Source organism: Phacochoerus africanus, chromosome 8 (genome assembly GCF_016906955.1).
Source record: "Phacochoerus africanus isolate WHEZ1 chromosome 8, ROS_Pafr_v1, whole genome shotgun sequence".
Lineage (NCBI taxonomy): Eukaryota > Metazoa > Chordata > Mammalia > Artiodactyla > Suidae > Phacochoerus > Phacochoerus africanus.
Genome location: NC_062551.1, coordinates 107450191 through 107466324, shown reverse-complemented (window position 1 = coordinate 107466324; position 16134 = coordinate 107450191). Strand labels below are relative to the sequence as shown.

The following is a 16134-nucleotide window of genomic DNA, read 5'->3' as shown; positions in this document are numbered from 1 at the left end:
GGGAAGAGGCTACCAGAGCTGGCGGCTGCCGCAGCGTTTTTGAGACATCACGGGGAAAGCTCACGCTGTTCTGTCAGCGGAGCTTCAAGTTCTTAGAAGTCTTCAATGTGTGTCTGACTTAAGCCCATTTCTGGGAAAGCACGTATGAGTGGCCTGTACCAGAGGGAAAGTAAAAATTATCTGAGGAAAGGAATGGACACGGATTAGTCTGACGTAGCTTTCTGCATTGTCGCTGTTTCCTATCGTTTAGTGATGTGACCCGACGGGACTAGGTGGTGAGGCCATATAGCAAAACGATGTATATTTTGCTCAGGTTAAAAAGGTTTCTGACGAACCTGAAATGAGACGGAATCGGAAGTGACGCATTATTTTTTGGACCAACAGGCCATTAGGTAATTTTTCTAAATCAACGTTTTCTGTGGCTGTTTATCAACATTCAAGTTGTTGGTGTATCTTCCTATTTATCCTGGTTTCTAGAAGAAGCGTTTTTAGCGTTAGAAATTGTGTAAATGAAGTTGGAGAAAATAAACAGAATAGACTAGAATCACAATGTCTTTTAAGCCAGTACAATACTTTTCTGTAATAAGACCTAAGAGGATGTAAAGTGTAAAGGTAGTTTCCCCATTCATCCTGGTCCTAAAGGATGACTATTGCAACATACTCATTGCCAGTAGATCTAACAGGATGTTACTGTACCATCCTAGTAATGTTATAGGAACTTCGGTATCTTTAACTGTCATTCACTTGCGAATTTTGTTTTTAATAGTCTTTCGTTTGATTAGATCTACTTATGGCACTATATACTTGCCCATTTGACACTTACTACAGTTTTTATTATTTAATTGTCTCCCCACTAGACTCAAGTTTTTTGAGGTCAAAGCCATGTCTTACTCACTTTTTTGTCTTAGAGACCAACCCAGTGCTTGCCAGAAAACAGTCTCTGTGTATAAATAGATGAATTGGATAGCCCTTAAGTAGAGAATATCTTTGAATCCATTCAAAATTCTTAGATTCTCTTTTTTTTTTTTTTTTGGACTTTTTAGGGCAGCACTTGTGGCATATGGAAGTTCCCAGGCTAGGGGTGGAACCACAGCGACAGCAATGTAGGATCTGAGCGGAGTCTGTGACCTACACCACAGCTCAAGGCAACACGAGATCCTTAACCCACTGAGAGAGTTGGGGGATTAAACCTGCATTCTTGTGGATCCTAGTCGGGTTCGTTACCACTGAACCATGATGGGAACTTCCAAAATTCTTCGATTCTCTTGATGGGATTTTTATGATAGTCCCTTTAATAGTGGGCATATTCTCAGTAAGGAGCCTTAAGACCCACATGGTGGGATAAATTATGAAATCCCAACTATCTATGAGAAAATGCCTTTAACAGAGAAGCAGATATTTTGAACTTTTTGTAATACTGCGTTTCTCAAATTCTGTGGCTTAGAATAATACTTCCAAAACTTTTTCAAAACTTGGAAAATGAGTACCTGTATTACATATTGTGATAAAAAGATGAGACTGGTTCTATACAGAGGCTTCCAGCCACCTCAGGACCCAGCACTGCCCCCTTGAGGGCTGGGATTTTAATGTCCTAGCTAGGTATAACCCATTGGAGGGCCCTGGCTAGGATGCTTGATTAAAAAATTGGTGAGATTCCTGCTGTGGTGCAGGGGTTAAGAATCTGACTGCAGTGGCTCTGGTTGCTGTGGAGGTGTAGGTTCGATCCCTGGCCCAGTGCAGTGCTTGGCTTGGCTTCAGCCCCTGCCTGTCTTAACTTCCACATGCTGTGGGTGCAGCCACTAAAAAAAAAAAAAAAAAAAAAAGTAATAATTGCAAAATAAAAATCGTGTGGTGGAATGGTTAAAATGGTAACTTTTACATATGTACATTTAGCTGCAGTAAGAACAATTGTGCACTTGCAGTAAGAACTCTATGATTCTTAGAATTGTAGAATTCTATGTAGGTTTTAAAGTCTTCTAACACAAACTATTTTGCAACTGAAACTCTATTGAGTCTACAGTCTGTTTAACTCCTGCAGGTGGGTTGCTAGGGTTGTGAAGGGAAAAATCATAACAGCTTAGATGTATATCACTAACATTACTTAGTTAGGTTTCAGACATCCTATAGGGCATCAATTAATCCCCAGGAAACATGGTTTACTTTGCTGTCTTCCAAACCTTCACTGTTTTCATCAAGCTTCTATACAGTATTCTCATTCTCAGCAGACATCCTCATGTCCTGGTTAAACAGGACAGTTGAACTCAACAGGTGTGATCTCCCTGAACTTCCCTTTTCCTTTCTCAACTCTGAATTAGGCAATAACATTTTGCAGAGAAAAATGCAACCTGAATGCAATTGCTTCTCATCCACTGTGGGCCAAGCCACTATCATCTCAAACCTCTTCTTCAGCAATAGCCTCCCCCCACTTTTAAATCAACAGTCTGCTAACACTGTTTTCCCTTTACAGTGTATTTCCCAGTAGCAGTCAGAATGATTCTTTAAACCTAACTCAACATGACACTCCCCTGCTCAAGACATTCCAGGGTCTTCCCCTTGCTTTAGAATGATAGTAAACCTCTTTCCATGGAGCTGAGACAGGTCAATCACTGTATTCATTGATGTTATCTCTTAAATAGAGTTCTGAATTAGTATTTTCCTTTCCATCCTCACTCTTTTTGCCCTGGTTTGGACCCTGGTATTTCTTACCTATGCTAGAGCCTCCTTCCTTCCAGTTGTACATCATAATGCAGTTTCCACACAGCTACCAAGCATTATTTCTCATTTTTACACTCTCTTGCTTAAAACCCTTCAGTGGCTCTCCATTGTCTAAAGATTAAAATTCCATCCTTTAAAATGTCACAGAAGACCTTCTTAACTTTACACCTCTACCCCCACTTCACCCTTTCCCTCTAAAACAGGAGACTGCTTATATTCCTCCTTCCTTCTCTTTCCTATTTCTTTGTCTTGGCGTATACAATCTTCTTTTGAAATTACCACACATATCATTTATAGTTCACCTTTCTGTTTATCTGTTAAGACTTAGATAGTGCAGCTTCTGGGACACTACCCTAGTGTTTCTTTTCGTCCCTCTCCTTCCTACCCCCTTCCATAAATAGCCCACCTCTTTCTCCCATACTACTCTATATGTATCTTTGTCACTGCATTTAATATTACTATATTGTAATTACTTTTATATCTTTTATATTATCCAACTAGGCTGTAATAACAGACTGTTCTTTCTTTGTTCTTCTCAGTATTCCTAGTTCTTACCAGAGTCTTAGCACAGCATTGCCCAATAGAGACACATGTATAATTTAAAATTTTCTAATAGCTACATTAAAAAAGGTGAAGAGAAAATGTAATTAACTTATTTTATTTCACCTAGTTTATCTAAAATATTGAAATTTCAGTGTGTAATCCATATTCAAATTAATTAATGAGAACTTTGACATTATTTTTTCTTTGTTCTGAGTCTTCAGAATCTGATGTATGTTTTACCTTAACAGGACAACTCAATTTGAATTAGCTGCATTTCAAGTGTTCTAAGCCACATGTGGCTAGTAGCTAAAATATTAGATAGGATAGGTCTAGCATAAATAATGAGATTACGTGATTTACCTGAAGAACCAGGATGGAGCTGGGACTAGGACATAGATACTTGATTCTTAGTCTAAAGCTATTTCTGCTATTTGTGCTGGGTATTTCCCATCTCTTTCCCACTCTGCAGACAATGCCATTGCTATTCCCCTCCTTTCCCAACATTCAGGCCTATATCCCTAGGCAAAAAATTTAGTGGTTGAACTCATTATGATTATTTACATAATAATGTCCAGTGCTTCTAATATGAACACACAATACTAATAAACTAGGTTGAGCTGTATACCTACAGACATAACTATTTTAAGAGCAGAACAAAAGAGATAATGAGATAAAAATAGTAAGATAAGAAATAAGATAAATAAGAGGGATAAGAAGGAAGAGAAGCATTAACATAAAAAATTATGTTAACTGTCAAAATTTGTGTCAACCTAAATGAACACTTGATTTAAATTTTAAAAAGTTGTTTACAGTAATTACCAACTGTTGTTTGGGGGTAAGGGTATACATCAATTAGGGATCTTGCCCCAAGTGCCAAAATGTTTTATGATTTGAGTCGATGGTGCCAAGATTCCAGTTAGGTTGAGCAGTTTTCTAATTGCTTTAAAAGATATATTTAACATTCATGGAGGAGTCAGTATCACAGTTTTTATTTTGACAGTCTTAGATCATCATTAAAGTGCTTATAATTGTCATAAAAGATTATATACTTTGCTTTCCAATTAGAAAAATTAGCCTCAACTTCCAACCTAGATAAAGAAGCTTCACTTATTTTGATTGTTATTGTGGCTACATATACCTTCTTTATTTCCCTTTGTAAACTACTAGTTTGTGTTTTTAAATACTTAGTTACTTCATTTCACACCAGCATTGGGCAAAGTTTCTAAGAGCTTAACTGCTACAGAGATGATAAAAGAATTTAAGAGTGATCACTGGAGTTCCCCTTGTGGAGCAGCGGAAACGAATCCGACTAGGAACCATGAGGTTGCAGGTTCGATCCTGGCCTCACTCAGTGGGTTAAGCATCTGGTGTTGCCCTGAGCTGTGGTGTAGGTCACAGACAAGGCTCGGATCTGGCATTGCTGTGGCTGTGGTATAGGCTGCCAGCAACAGCTCCCATCAGACCCCTAGCCTGGGAACCTCCATATTGGTGTGTCCCTAAAAAGACAAAAAGACAAAAAAAAAAGTGATCACTAAGACTGTAGAGTAGAAAAGTGAATTTTATTTTGGGAATCTTGAAAAACTCATCTTTATCTTTTTATCCCAGGAAATATAGTTCCATACAGCATTATTCTGTGTACATTGTATGATGCTACCATGATGTAACCTGTGGGATCAATAGTTATTTACAGTAATGTAAATAGAAAATATTATGAAGAGTTAACTGTAGGAACAAGTCACTGATACTTGGAGTCTACCAATTAAAGCATTCCTTGATTGGTTCACAAGAGCAAACATGTTTAATATTCTTTGCTTTGTCCACCTTAAAAAAATAATGATTCACATCTTAAATGGTAGTTTTTCCATCTATGAATTGATGAATTTATTCACTGCTGCCAAATAGTTATGATCTTTAATGTACTCATGCCTTGCAAATTACAGATATGTCCTCAAACACACTGGCTGACTTCTTCCCCATTCTAACTATTTTTGAGAAAAATAGACTTTGCTTAAAATATTGGCTTTTTGCCTAATTGATATGTTAGTCTAAATTTAAGGAAACTTTGATAGTTACCTTTTCAAAAATGTTTCATGTTCAAAATTCACTTCTTAGAGACTTTCAGTTTTAGCCTATACTTCTCAGGTTTACTTTTTATAATTAGAAGTATTAGAAATGAATAGTGAAATTAAATTATTTTCAATTCACTTCTCACCCTTTGGGACAATTTGATTTTGAGAACTGTTTTGTACAAATAGAATTCCTGATCCCAAATCTAGTATACCTCTTGTGTAAAGTGACCATATGCCCTGGCTTACCAGCAGCAATTCTAGTTAATGTCTATTCTTTTGGCTTAACTATTAACAGGGCTCCCATTTACTCGAAGAAATGTCCTGGTTTGAATAATAAATCAAATGGTCAGAAGCTTTGGGGAATTAGAAATATAAACTAATAAAAAAAGGGAATATTTAAATGACCTTTTGTGGTCAAGAGTATTTCCTTTTCAACAATGTACAGACCCATCTAAACTCTTTTTAAAGAATATTATGATACAGATTATGTAAGTCATAAAATAATTTCACTTTTTGATTTATTGATAGTACTTTGAAATTTCCTTAGTTGAGAAGTGGTTTGTTTATTACTCATAGAAAATGGATTCAAGAAAAATTAATGATAAATACAAATTACTTTTCCTACATATCTCCTCTTTTGAACTTAAAAATAACTGTCACAAAAGTAGAATAGGTGCAGTTTTTATCTTTTCACAGAGGTTGAGAAATTAGGTGGTATGACTAGCACTATATGTACAAACTAGTAAGTAATCTGACCCAAGACTCCAAACCCAGTCTTCTGGACATAATTTCTTTATCTATGATCTTTTCAGTATACCATGCAATTTTTGAATAATAAAATCTATATGTAGTATATTCTGTGCTTTTCTATTTTTTAAATTTAGAAAATGTTTTTGAAAAAATAACCAAATAAAGTTTGTGAAAAATTATTAAAAAATTATTAAAGGCTAATTTGCAGTCCCATTATATTTTCTTTTTATGGCTGCACTCATAGATTATGGAATCCTGGGCCAGAGACTGAATCTGAGCCGCACCTGCAGCAACATTGCATCCTTTAACCCACTGGGCCCCTTGCAGTTGGACTCTTAACCCACTGGGTACAACGGGAGCTCCAGTCTCATTACATTTTTCTGTTTACTTCAGAAAGCTTTACCTTATTTGAGGTTACTAAAAGGACTTTTGAATTTGATAGCAATTTAATTTGTCTCATTGAGAAGAGGAAAATAAACTGGGCTCTCTTGGTCAGAGTTGGAGTGAAGTACTGCTATATGGATTAATCTCAGGGGTTTTTTATTTTTTACTTTTTTGCAATAATTTATTTCTTTATGGCACACATGTTCTTTTACTTAGCTTATAATAGATGTGGACATTTGAGAGATGAATATAAATTGACTTGTTATGGAATTAGTGAAAGTGTTTATACTAGCTTTCCCAGCCCTGAGATACAGATTCTTTCATAAAGTAAGTTTAAAACTAAATAGATTAAAGAACATTGAATTATGTTGTACTCTCAGAAGGGACCTGAGCAAGAAGTGCTCCAAAAAATTGTGGTCTCTTTCTAAAGCCAGTGATGGCATATTGCCATATTCCCAGCCTATGTTTCTGTGGAAGTCCTGAGCTAAGAGATGAACAGGGTCTATCCTCTGGGCCTATCTCTGATTTTCTGCATGTTTCCTAGACAAGTCTTATTTCCCCAAATGGAAAATGAGAATACTCATACTTACTGTGTCCAAAGGGTTTGTTTTAAAAATGAGATAATATATGTGAAATTTTTTAAAGAAGATTTCATGTAAGTTGGAAGCAGCTTGCCTATTGGGACAGAGTGGTCAAAGACTTTCTAGGCAGAAGACATGTGAAGAGGTTCTGCTGTGGGGAATCATTGTGAGTTCTAGAAATTATAAGTATATAGTAAAGTATTTGTATAGGTTGATAATTGGAAATCAGCAGCAGCTCAGCCTAATTTTTTGAATAACTATAATCCTATTAATCAAATAATTGACCTTCTCTGTGCCTCAGTTGTTTACCAGTGATATGAAGATAATAATATATACCTGTGGGTATATCACAGGAATGTTAAGGATTGAATTATTATATGTTTTTAAGTAGTATAAGAAGCTATTGTTAATAGATTTAAGAGCTGTATAGCTAATCAGGGGGATCTTTTGAATTGCTGATGTATATTGTAGTGAAATTCTTGAATTGCTATGCAAATTGTGAGAGATTTATAATTATAGAAGGGATTAAATTATAATTTGTGAAGTTCTTTTACATATCTTATTTGATTCAGTTAAGTTCAAATAAGTCAGGCAGTTAAATAGTCAGGTAGTATTATATTGTTATTTCCATTATATTCTAAGGGATTTTAATAATTACCTAGCCCAACTACAAAATTGTGTAGAAGAGAGAAACTAATTTATATATTTATTTCAGAAATTGATGGTTGTAAGAAATCATTTATTTAATAGAGATTTATGATCTATTCAGCTTCAATCCAAGAAAGGGAATATTGGTATCAAGTTGATTATGATCTGAGCTAATTTAGTGAACCCCTGAGTGTGTTTGATAACTCCTTTTGAAAACAGTACTGTCAGCAGTGTGTGTCCCCACTTTTTCTTATTTGTATGTCCTCTTCAGTCCAGTTTTCCCTTTTCAGTTCAAAAGCTAATTTAACCACCTTCTAAGGAAGAATTTTTTAAAACTCAGATAATTATTCTATTCTAACATAGTTCAAGATAAATGAAAAGAGGATATGATTTTTTATATCAGATTTCTTTTCTTTGTACTTTGCCATTTTCTCCAAGCTAAGTTTCTATCATATGCAAACAAATATAGTATATATTTAATTAAAACACATAACTGGCTATTCAGTTTTCTATTTTTAATCCATTTGACTAGAGCCTCCATCTAACATCTTCGTAGCCATGTTCCAGGATCACATTATAGGTTATAATGAATTAGCTCTTGTAACCAGACCCTATTGGATATAGTCCAAGACAAACTTGTAGTATTCAAAAATCTGTGTTTCACTATAATGAGAAGTGTTATTTGAGGGTCCATTGTAGTCAAATCTGTTTTTTTCTGGTTTTACCAATGAAAACTTAAACAATAAAGTCTTTGGGTAAGTGCTGGACATAATATTTACAGGGTACATACTAATTTTTCATTTTGCTGCTGTTTGGCTCTTTAAAAATTGGCAACCAAATTCAGGAAATGAAATGAAGTTTATTAGAAAATACCTTTCTCACAGAAGATTAAGTTTCCATGCATCTCAGGTTTTGTGGGAATGGATCAAATATATCAGACAAAAATAGGCTAAAGTTCCTCACTTTCCATTTGAAATTGCTCAAATAATCCATTTTTGTTGTATAGTGTATTAGTTAAAAGTATAATGTTAAATTAAGGAAAAAGCAGTTTATATTTGTTCTGTAATGGTGACGTACTAGTCATCTCTTGGGTCCTGCTTGTTCTGATCATTATAGGAGCAACTTAATTCTTGTCAGGTGAAACCTGACAGCCCTTACCTGACTTTTGGCCTTGGGGACTTCTCTGAAGTCTTTGGAAATGGAAGTATAACCTGAAAGTGGGAGGAAATTAACAATGCATGAGGCAACCCTTAATTGATGGAAGTCAGAACTGGTGCATAAATTTTCCTATCTCATGTTTTCTGGCCGGCAATTCTGAGGTAGCTTCATGACTCCTAAGAAGGTACTGGGGAGTTTCCTTCATGGTTCAGTGGTAACGAACCTGACTAGTATCCATGAGGATGCAGGTTCAATCCCTGGCCTCACTCAGTGGGTTAAGGATCCGGCATTACCATGAGCTATGATGTAGGTCACAGACACGGCTCGGATCCCATATGGCTGTGGCTATGGCTTAGGCCAGCAGCTACAGCTCTGTTTTGACCCCTAGCCTTGGAACTTCCATATACTGCAGGTGTAGCCCTTAGAAGAAAAAAAAAAGGAAGATATTGGGATTGAACCCAAAGCCCCTTTGCCTGTGCTAGGTCATAAACTGGATGCACTCTTGTATTGGCTTTCCCTCCCTTCCCATTTCCTCTTCCTAATCCCCCATTCCTGTTCCCTGGTAAAGAAATTTGTGCATAAACTGGAGGACTCAGGTTCTACTTTCCATGGAGAACCCAAACTCAGAGAAAAAGGTTAAATGTAAGATTTCCATTTCACTATTTTTAAGTTATGAATGGAAAATTTAACTTTTGAAAGTTTGCATACATGGATGGGACAGTCAGATTAATTTGTAAGGATGTTAATTCTGACCCAAGATTGGTTGAAAAGTGCATTTAAGGATATTTTTCTGATAGTGATAATGGTTGGTTTTGAAGAAACTCATACACCCTTCCTTACCCAGTCTCTTATACACAAGATAATCTTTTCTTGCTGCTTCTCCATCATTATTCAACATTAAAATAATATAGAAAATATTAAAATATGTATATTTATAGAATATACCCAACAGAGATTGTAAGTGTTGTATTTAGAACAGAGTTAAGCAATCTGCATTTTTAATAGGCATCCCCCAGGTGAGTCAGATGGTTCACTGCCTACACTTTGAGAAAACTGCTATGTAATTACAGAAATAATACTGCTGGATATAATATGTGACTATGAAATAAATTCAAACTGACTGACTCAAGAGGGACTGAATTATATCATGGCACCATTAATCACTTGTTCTAATAAACTCAGGTAACAAACCATAGTCTGAGAAGTCAGATTAAAAATATACCCCAATTTTATTTCAGAGTCACTGTGCTCTTCCTTTGAGCAAATTTGGTTTAATATTACTTACTTAACCTTAACATTAGTATTAACATATGATTTGTTGAGGTACCAAAGGACCACTGAGATTTTAATTTACAGTATAAGTGTTTACATTTACTGGTGGAACTAGAATAACATGTCATTCCTCTTAACAAGTAAAACTGTGGTATTGTTGTGCTGGAATGGATTGAACAACTTTTCTTGCTGGATGGCCTGTAACCGGCTTCCGTTGTAGCCAGGTTCCAGGTCCAGGGTACAGATTCCTGGCCTATTGTCAGGCTGTAGTAGTTAGTTCTATATTTTAGTTAAAAAATAGTATCCTTGTTCCTGAGCAGCATATATTTGTTTTAAATTTTGTTAAACAACCACTTGGACAGTGACTATAGCAGAATGCAGCAGCTCACTAAAATGTTACATAGATGGTATTGTATGATTGAAATTGATTGCAGTGTTAATATTTTGAGAAATGTGATTGGTCCGTCCATCTCAGACTGTATTTCATTTACTTTCCATTGAGACCTCCAAATATAGACCTGTGCAGATGGCCTTCAACTTAAGATGGTTTGATATCAAGGATTTTTTGACTTTATGATGGTGTGGAAGCTATATGCATTCAGTGGGAACTATGACTCAGGTTCTGAATTTTGATCTTTTCTTGGGCTAGCAATATGCAGTATGATGCTCTCTCATGATGCTGGGCAGCTACAGCTCCCAGTCATGATCACGAGGGTAAACACTGGTACACTTAAACCATTCTGTACCCATACCACCCTTCCGTATTCAATAAGTTATATAAGATATTCAGCACTTTATTATAAACTAGGCTTTGTGTTAGATGATTTTGCACAAATGTAGCCTAATATAAGTGTTCTGAGCATATTTAAGGTAGCCTGGACTAAGCTATCATGTGCAGTAGGTTAGGTTATTAAATGCATTTTCAACTTAAGATATTTTCAATTTACAGTGGGTTTATAGAGACATCATAAGTTGAGAAGATCTGTTTATGTTAAATGTAAATTTTTTATAGAAGGCCTCATTGCAGAAGTCTATAATATTGCTCCATGTCCATAAATATTGTACTATGAGCTACAGAAAGTTATTGATCTTGTATTTCTTAATATTTCAAGATTCATTCAGAAATTTATTAGATCTAAAATATTTTCATGTTGGAAGGAAATGTTCCTCGCTCTAATCATTGTGGAAAAGATAGGCACAGAACCTTCAAGGGAGTAGACTTAAGATAGAACTTTGAAATAAAAATTGCCATGTAAATTTTATTTTCACTTTGTCAGTAATACATAATTTCTAAGATAATGTTTTCTGATTACTTTTAAGGCTATGTCTTTAACACAATGAGCTATACTGTTCTCTATTTCCTAGTTAGTTTTTGATGCATAGCAAGTTTGGTTTTTAGTCTTATGTTATCCAAATTAGCTATTTCTATAGAACCATTTAAAAAATATATTTTAGGGAGTTCCTGTCGTGCCCCAGTGGAAACAAATCCGTCTAGTATCCATGAAGATGTGGGTTTGATCCCTGGCCCCATTCAGTGGGTTATAGATCCAGCATTGCTATGAGCTGTGGTGTAGGTCACAGATGCAGCTTGGATCCTACGTTGCTGTGGCTGAGGTATAGGCCAGCAGCTAACGCTCCAATTTGACCCCTAGCCTGGGAACTTCCATATGCTGCAAGTGGGGCCCTAAAAAGCAAAAAACAAACACAAAAAATTTGTTATATATTATATTAAAGAGGTGTAAAGAATATTGATGTGCTATACCTACTATGTTCTAGAGACTGCTAGGTATTTTGTATACAATATCTTGTTTGATCCTTCCAAGAACTCTTAGAGAATGGTAATAGTTTTCTTAATTTACAGATGGAGAAAAGAGAACTCAGGGTTAAATAATTCCCAAGGGTAAACTAGTTTGCAGCAAAATCAGTATTCAAACCTATCTCAGTTTGTCTCAAAAATCCATACATTTTTCAATATACTACCTTTTCTCTTGATTGTAAAGATGAGAAACAAATGGAGGTAATTATTTTCTAGAGTTCACTTGGAATGAACTAAATTTACCAAATTTAGAAGCATCCCTCAGGTAAGAGTTTATCTGTGAAAAGATAAGGGGTTTAGGAAAATTAACTTTTAGCTTAAGAATCAGAACTGAAAATTTTGAGCCTTTGGTTTTCAAGCTTTCTGTGGTCCTATTTCCTTGAAATTCCTCAAGTTAAAAACATTTAAAGCACTTTTGAGCACTTGTGTGCAAAGCACTGTATTAAGATCTCACCTTTTAAATAACAGGTATATCTCCCCTAAGATGGATTTTGAATCCTGCAATTCTGGACTTCATAAACTTACTGAAATTTTCCTGTCAGTTCTAACCAAAGTTTAGAAGTACTAATTTCTTAGGTCAAATCCTAAACTATAGCCACATAAGAGTGATTAAAACAATACAAAAGTATATACATGCTTATATACATACTAAGAAAATAAACTGTTGAGACAGTTTAAAGCAATAATAAATCAGAAGATAACTTATTTGCCTACAAATAATCTGAGCAAATTTGAAGGAATGTGTGGTACTCTTAGCAATTTGATACAAAATTTTGTGAGAGCATTAAGAGAAGAAGGTAGCAAAGAGGCGGTCATATCCATTACCAATGGCATCCCCATAAATTCAGCCACTTGATTCCAAAAAAGGTTTGGGGGCAGTAATTATATAGATTAAAATATAAAAGCAAGTAATTTCTTGGTTAAGCAAATACTCCTTAACATACCTTATATAGCATAATTTTACCTTTTTACAAGTCCTTTAGTAAACAGAATAAATTGCAAGTAGTATTCAGAAGAGTCTGCATGGAGTAGTGAAAAAAATATTAGTCCGGGCTGGTATTAGGAACCCGGGATGTTCTGGTCTCATCTCTACCCTTAGCTTGAATAGTAGTGAGTTAGCGACATTTGGGGGCTTTTTATTCAACTAAAGAATAAGTTGAATTCATTAATTATTCGTAAAGAGTCCTTGTAGCCCAAAATGTCATGATTCTAAGTGCTTTTGGTAGGAAATACATGAATATATTCAGGAAGGGAAGAGGTTATGTAGTTGTTAAGAAAACTAGCATGGATGACAAAAAGAGTCATTGTATGAAACTTTGTGGCCAGGAATAAAGACAAAGGAATGCATCCTAAACTAGACTTAGGGAATAAAAAGATTTTTAAATGACTAGATCATTTTTTGACCTGGGCCCTCAGATAATACAGGGCTATGTAAAATACACACACAGGCAATCATAGACTTCTAATTTGATTGATTAATCCATATATTCTTAATTTCAATCAAAACATCACAATGTATCAGTATTTTAAAGGAATTAATTTATGGAAAATACATGAAAGTATTTAATAGGACATTCATATATTTGAAACTGAAAATCCTATTAAGTGAAAGCTGTAGAATCCCTCTCCAAAATGTAGTTAGACTTGAAATTTTACCCACAAATTTTATATGGATATATATATCTAGTTCCTAAATAGCTTTCCTTAAAACCATAAGCATAAAAAAATCCTTAATGAATAAATTGGAATCCCAAATTAAGTTTATATTTAAACAGTATTTTAAGCAAGGTTTAAAAATCTTAAATTACTATATATATTTACTATAAACAGTAAAAGTGTACTCTGTTGACATATATCTACATTTGGCCTGAAAATTAATTGAAAAGAGAAAAACTCAACCAACTAAAATTTTTTATCTATATTCTCCAAAAATTGTCAGAATACAGTTTATGCTGAATCAGCACATTATTTTTGCAGATTCAATATTACATAGCTTTTTAGAAATTTAGCTGATTATCAGAAGTTTTATGCAGAATTGCCTTGGGGTAGGACTTAACAGCATGCAAAAGGTTTCCCTGCAAAAAATGAAATCACATCTGAACATTCATCCTCACTTTAAAAAAATTCTTTATTAGCATTCTAAGGAAACTCATATAGCCTTTAAGTTTGAACATAATGACAAAGTGAGGGCTCTATAAGGACTATGAAAAGGATGCATTAGTATTGCTCAGTTCAAGGAAAGTCATGTGATGGCCTGGAGATAGTCCTTGAAAATATTTAGTATAAATCTGTTTTAAAAAGTTAATTTCCAGATAAATTTCATATGTCAGCTGATACGTTAAGTTGAATGCCCGGAGGATGTGTGCACTCAATTCAATCTAATATTAATAACTAAGGGGGTAATTTGGTATGCCAAAACAAATCTAAAGGGCTTGATAATTTTCATTTTAAATGAGACAGATTACTAAAATAAATTATTTGGATCAATGAAAGAGAGAGAGAAAAGAATTATTTTAAAATATAAATTAAAGGAAGACCCAAATATTCTTTAACCTAAAAAGGTTTTCAGACCTAATAGGCATGACAAAACCTGTCTTCATTCCTTTCTATTCAGCTCAGCAAGTGCTTTTGAGCTCCAATAGTTAATCAGTTACCAGATTCCACAATCTTTGTTTTTCACACTCCTCATTTCTTGCTGTGAATTGTTCTTCTAAAGTACTTAACGATCACCAGGCAGGCCAGCACTATTTTTTATGCCTTAAAAAGGCCATTATTATTTTATCCACAATTAGATTTGTCATATAAAACGTTACCGTATAGCAACAGCCTGTAAAATATAATAGTATGTTATCAAAGAAGTAGATGGCTTAAGATGAATCATTATATTAATAGGTAAAATATATTTAGCAAAATTATTCAACCCACTTTTCTTAATGACTACAGCCATGCCCATTTTACAAAGAATTATAGCAGAAGTGTATTATATACCAAATAACCTTTATCTAAAATCAATGAACATATGTACAAATATTATAAGACAATATCTAACCAGCTTTATATAAAAGATAGAATGCAGGTACTACCGTGTTAAAAATAGATATCTTAAACATCATTTCTTAATTAACCTTCTGAAAGTGCTTAGAAAATTGAGAAAGGTAAAAAAATACATTAACTTACCCTTCAATTTACTTAGAAAACTTCTGCTCTTGGTCAAAAGCAGCAGGTGTTTCACTGTTGACTTTCCCTACAGCTATGAACGTACGCAGTAAATCAGTGGGAGACACCTCTCTGGACCACGCTAGATTGCTAGACACCACTGCTGTGTGGAAGAATTCTGCTGCATCTAAGCTATATAAGGTTTGCAATGGATAACCTAATATGCCTTTCATTTAACTGGCTGGGCAGGTTTCTACCGTCTGTGGAACATGGAATCAAACCAGAATATGTTGGCACAGCAGGCCAGTCAGACCGGTTCTTCTGTAGATCCAGAACCCGTCCAACCAGTCTGCATCAAAGGCTAGCCCAACAAGCTGCAGCGGCTCAGCTCTGCTAAGCTTGTACCAGGTAAGTTATCCCCACCTCCCGTCAACTCCCAACAAACTGCTCAGAATGTTGTAGCCTCCAGCAAAATAATTCAGAGTTCCAGTGGGAGGGGTAGATCTGTGTCAGGTACAGCAAGAGTCCATTGTTATAAACCTCTCATTGTAGATAACTTGAGTGTCTACCATCCTCAGGGGGCAGGTAATCCATTTTTAAATGTACTCCAGGGCTTTGCAGACTAAAGCCTCTAGAAGGAGATTACAATGAAGAAGAATCCATAATACCTTACCTTTCCACTAGTCCACTTGGTCTAGCTCAGCTTTGAAGTGGCAGGGAGGATGTCGATATTCCCCACAAGGGCAGTAGCCCTGAGAGTTTGAAGGAACCCTTTCTAGAGGGAGGAAAACAAGATGTGGGTTGACCAGACTTTTGCCTGGGTGTGTTATCTTCCTTGTACTCAAATGATCTTCATACCATTCCAGTCTAAAATTGGAAAAACGCCTATTTCTACATACTAGGACAACCTGGAGAGGTTTTACTTTGGATATTCATCAGTTGAACACAAATTCTTGAAAACGACTGTGTGCCACAAACTGTGCTAGGTACAGGATTATAATGGTGAAAAAAGGAAAATTTAGTAAGAGATGGGATCAGTGTC

At 35.2% G+C, this 16134-nt stretch overlaps 1 protein-coding gene across 1 annotated transcript in view; it reads right to left on the bottom strand.

The window, feature by feature from the left end:
- The window catches only part of RBBP8 (RB binding protein 8, endonuclease), a 90969-nt gene extending 75695 nt beyond the window's left edge, over window positions 1–15274 (bottom strand). The window contains exon 1 of the mRNA XM_047793912.1: window positions 15114–15274. The gene's annotated coding sequence lies outside the window, so the exon portion shown is untranslated. The remainder of the gene's footprint in view (window positions 1–15113) is intronic.
- Between the last annotated feature and the right edge of the window lie 860 nt (window positions 15275–16134).